We start from the raw sequence: 5,539 nt of genomic DNA, 5'->3' as shown, positions 1-5,539 counted from the left end.
AGGAAGTTCTGCATCACAGTGCAAGAAACTACAGTCTGGTGCTGGAAATGTTTTTATCTCATAATTGGAATGCAGAACGTAATAGTATCAATCTCTGAAAAATCAAATGAAATCTTGTGGGAGTAGGTTAGGTCCAATGAATAAAATTATATAAAACAATTTCATACTTGACATTTACTGAGAGGGGCTTAACTTTTCCTACATATTTTAGTCTGTTCAGTTGGTATTATTTATTCATGTCTCTTTCCCCATTTGGTTCACAATTTATCTTTTGGGAGCCTGAAATTAAACTGTAAAAATGTATATATGCTAGACACTGTTTTATGTTTCATCAATGGAGAAGTCATCTAAATCTGTAACAGAATAAGATTCAGCTTATTACAGGGGTGATTTAGCTGAAATAAAATGTAATGTTTAACTCAGAGTAGCTGGAAAAAATGAGATTTAGGAATATGGAATTGAATAATCAGTCAGCAAAATGACAGTGGTTTCTTTGTCAATCTCCCAGTTGAAAGAATATTAGGACATCAAGATTATGAATGGTCGGAGCCAAATGAAGATTCACAATAACCTGGCAGAACAAGATTGGCTTCTGATTCCGATGATAACAGATTGTTCCCTAACACTGACAGAGTTGAATAAAAGAAATTCAGTGTTCCGTGTCATATCCTTTTGTTGTACTATCGTATTTAGTGGTAAGAAAAGAATTAAGGTATAATGAATTCGAAAACAAAACAATCACCCCAGAGAACAGGGCAGTTTCTAACACAGACCACTGTGGCTAAACATTTATTCAGATATTCCCTAAGAGGAGGGGAAGTTTATACACAAACACACCAATGAGAGACACTATTTTGGGGAGGGAAGTTTGAGTAGGAAAACCCATAGAGTGAATGTGAAAAGCAAACTGAGTGGCTTAAAGAAAGAGAAACTTACTCTCTCGCAGTTCTGAAGGCTAGAAGGCCGAAATCAAGGTATGTGAAGGCTATCGGGGAGGATCCTTCCTTGATTTTTCCTAGCTTCTGGTGCTTGCTGCCTATCTTTGGCATTTCTTGACTTGTAGACATATCACTTCAATTTCTGCCTCCATTGTGAAGTGTCATTCTCTGTATGTGTGTTCTCCTCTTATAAGGACACTAGTTATATTGTATTAGGGTTCACCGTGATCTAGTATGACCTCATCTTAACTTGAATACATCTGCAAAGACTCTATTCCTAAATAAGGTTCTGTGGGTTAAGACTTCGACATGTCTTTTTGGGGGATGTAATTCAATCTACAACATTCGGTAACAGAAGTTGTCTATGACGATATCATGAGGTGGGTGGAGCAGTCCGCAGGAAGGGAACATCCTCTTGGAGCCATCACACAAAATGCAAAACAAGGGAGAAAACAGATCTTCAGTAGGGCTGATAATGACAATAACAATAATAACAACAACTAATATTTGCTAAATACTCTACGTCAGACATTTAAGAACTTTATATGCATTATCTTATTTAATTCTCACAATGATCCTGTGTTATGGGTACTTTAATTAGCCCATTTTATAGATAAAGAATTGAGGAAAAAAATACTAAAATAACTGAAAGAGGGGCTTCAGTGTGGGGAGATCTCAGTTGGGGTCAGCCCAGTGCATCCAGAACGAAGATAGCTGCTCACCCAGAGTAATTTGGGATATTAGTAAAGCTTCCTTGACTGGGACCTTTTCTCCCTTTAGATTTACCTACATACTGGAAGCTGCCTGAAATTCTACAACAGAAGCTTTATTCATTGACTCAAAGACTGAAATCCCAGTTAGTTTGAAAGGGGTGTTGGACATTCTGTCATAAACTGTTTGAGTCTGTGTTTGGGTATCTCTAAGGTTTGGTACGTATTGCCCAAACCATAGATAAGATAATGATGTATGACCTGCCAATTTAATTGACTTTTCCCACCTACTGAAATCGTCTTGAAAAAGTTGCTTTTTTGGTGATTATAGATGAAGACATATACATATGTAACATAAAAAATAATTGTTATAAATATAATTGTAATATATGTGTGTGTGTGTATATGTGTATACATACATATATATGCATTTGTAAATCCAGAGACAGTAGATTGTCATAATTAAGATCACAGTCTTGGAACTGGACAGCTAACATTAAAATTCTAGCTCTGCTCTCTAAGCCTTGTGGGCTTACTAAATGCCTTACTAAATTTCTCTGTGCCTTATTATTCTCCTCTATAAAATGAGGATGTCTATCTCATAGAATTATTAGGAGTATTAAGTGTGTTAATATATGCTTTAAAACAGTGTCTAGCACATAGCAAGTATATATAAGCGCTTGCCTTTATTATGGTATATGTTATAGATGAGATCAATAATATATGGAATGACGCTTTGCCATTTATTGGTGGACACTGGGAGAAGGTGATAGAAAGTGCACATGGAGTGGGGAAGTTGAGGGCTCATCATTTTATATGTAGATACTGCTGTAGATGTGCCTTTAGTTTTTCTGAAACGATACCCTTGTGATCCCCAAAGGTATCTGCCAGCCTCTCAGGATGAAGTCATCACATTGCTTTGCTTCTTTTTATCTTTGATCAACACATCATGGACTTTTATGATGCCTAAGAAACAAAGTTCAAAATATCTTTTTGTTCCCTGTCACTGGGCTCTGAGGCTGCATTTAGGGTTTCCCTTCCCTAGACTAGAGTAGGTTAAGGAGGAATGTCCTTGATGTAGACTCTATCTCCTCTGAGCTTATCAGCTGATTATTGATTGATGACAGCACCTCATGAAGATGTGAATCATTGGTAAGAAATTTTTTAGCCCTGCTTCTCTCATATGAGTTTGTATTTTTCAAAACTGATAATTTGTGAAGTCAGTCTTCACTCTTTTCTGTCATGTGGTGGAGATATTGCTATTGCTGTAGGTGTTGAAGAGTTCCCTTTCACTACCTATAGTTGAATAGTAAATGACAGGGCGAGAACATCAATAGCTAAGGCAAATAAGTGCCCTTTTAATGACCTGGGAATTGTGACACAAGTTAAGAGTGTATGGGATGGATAAGACACAAAAAGCAAAAGCTACAAAGACAAAAATAGATAAATTGGACTACTTTAAAATTAAAAGCTTTTGTGCATTAAAAGCTGTTAATGGTAAAAATGCAAACCATAGACTCAGAAAAAAAAATCCACAAATTATATAGCTGATAATGGGTTAATATCCAGACTATATAAAGAAAAGAACTAACTGTAACTCCATAACGACAAAACAACCTAATTCAAAAATGGACAAAACCCCTCCCTTGAATATTCCCCAAAGATAAATGATTAGAAAGCACATGAAAAGAAACCCAACATCATAATCATTAGGGAAAGTCAAATCAAAATGGAGAGATACCACCTCACACCCCTCAGGATGACTATTGCAACACATACACATGAACGGACCATAAATAGTCCTGGTAAGGATGTAGAGAAAACAAAATCTCTGTACACTGCTGGTGGGAATGCAAAATGGTGCAGACACTATGGAAAATAATAAGGTAGCTGGTCAAAAATTAAAATTACCATATAATCCAGCAATTCACTTCTGAGTACATAACCAAAGGAACTGAAAGCAGGGCCTTGAATAGATATTTGCATACTCATGTTCATTGCAGCATTATTCACAATAGCCAAAAGGTGGAAACAGCCTAAATGTCCATCAACATATGAATGGATAAAATGTTCGGTATACATATGATAGACTAAAAAAGAATTCTTAAAAAATAAAATTCTGCTGCATGATACAACATAGATGAACCTTGAAAACATGCTAAGTGAAATAAGCCAGTCACAAACATACAAATACTGTATGATTTTACTTACATAAAGCACCTAGAGTAGAGAAATTCATAGACAGAAAGTAGAATGGTGGTTGCCAGGGGATGGGAGAAGGAGGGATAGAGAGTTACTGTTTAACTGGTAAAGAGTTCCAGTTTTTGGAGGTGAAAAATGTTCTGGAGATGGATGGTGGTGATAGCTGCATAACGATATGATTGTGCTTAATGCTACTGAATTGTACACTTAAAAATGGTTAACATGGTAAATTCTGTTATGTGGCTTTTTTTTTTTCTTAACCACAGTTACAAAAGAACAACAACAACAACAACAGAAAGTGTTCAGGAAGGTTCTGGTGTCCTCAGTACCAGAAACCAGCCCTTTCCTTTCAGAATTACCTTTCAGTGAGCAAAATAATCTCATACCCAAGGCGGGTTACAACAAAATCAGCTCATTTTGGTGACTGGTCTCTTATTTCTGCTGACTGCTCTTCAGCTCTGGGCTGTCCTTGAAGCCGCAGGGAGATGGGCTGCTGCTACTCCACACTGCCATCATCACCATGGCCTGATGCCCCTCTTGAAATCCTCTGTGCAGAATATTCACGCTGCCCCTTGCTAATGCCCCCATTGCCTATGTCACTGATACTTTTCTAACCCCATTATTTCTTCTATATGAATTAGTTGGCCTTATTCTATAAGGAAGAGGCTTCTCCTCTCCCTCTCTCCCTTCCTTCCCTTCTGCCTTTCTTCCATCAGTATGTACTTTTGGAACTTCATTTTCTTTTAATGGTTATCATTTATACTATCATTATTTGTTTTGATGCTCAAATTGTCCCCAGTTTGGCCAGGGGGAGCCACTTCGAGTTGGCTTCTGTGTTCCTGTAACATGTTGTCATCATTCTTTGAGCACATTCTTACTTTCTCACACAACAAAATATTCCAGGAGCGTCTTTTAAAATTTTCCCTGCTCCAGTCCTGGAATCAGACTTTCCTTCAAAGAGCTCTTCTTAGGGCATCAGCACTAAAATTTTTGCAAAGTCCCTGAAGCTTACTGTTGACATGAGTTTCAAAGGCAACTGAATCAATGTGAAATTAAGGTAAAGAGAGTAAGAAAGAAAATATTAAGGCATGTGACAGAACCTCAAACAACAGAAACAGTTAGGAAACAACAGAAACAGTTAAACTGATAAAGAATTGGGGTGTTATTAGGAGAGTTTATCTTCATGTTTCGAAGTTACAGTCATGAATCAAAAAGCAAATTTCTCTTCTGCAGAATACCTAACATTTATAAGGATTGGCCATGTGCCAGGCACTGTGGGCTATACACCTTATATGAATTATCTTATCTAATCCTTATGGCAACATTACATGGTGGATCTCTTGTATCCCCATGGAGGCACAGAGAAATTAAGTAGAAAATGATAGAATTGGGATGTGTGTCCAAGCAGACTGACCCAAGAACCTGCCACGCCGCTGGACCTTCAGTCTCATGCAGAGGGCATGATTATGAAAAGGCAGGCACTGATCTCTTCAGTGCTGAGTATGGGCATAAAATGAAATCACTCTGGTAGGATCATGCTAGAAAGCAGAAAAAATGTTAGATACAGTGTAAGATGAAGTCTCAGAGGGCGTGTTTCTCTAAGTCAGTCATTGGTAAGTGAGGAGGCCAGAGATTGTGAACAAGGGCGCACAGATTTTAATTTTTATTAAATGCTTTTTTTGATTATTG

This window comes from Pteropus vampyrus, unplaced genomic scaffold, assembly GCF_000151845.1.
Source record: "Pteropus vampyrus isolate Shadow unplaced genomic scaffold, Pvam_2.0 Scaffold55, whole genome shotgun sequence".
NCBI lineage: Eukaryota > Metazoa > Chordata > Mammalia > Chiroptera > Pteropodidae > Pteropus > Pteropus vampyrus.
This window is presented reverse-complemented; position numbering follows the sequence as displayed.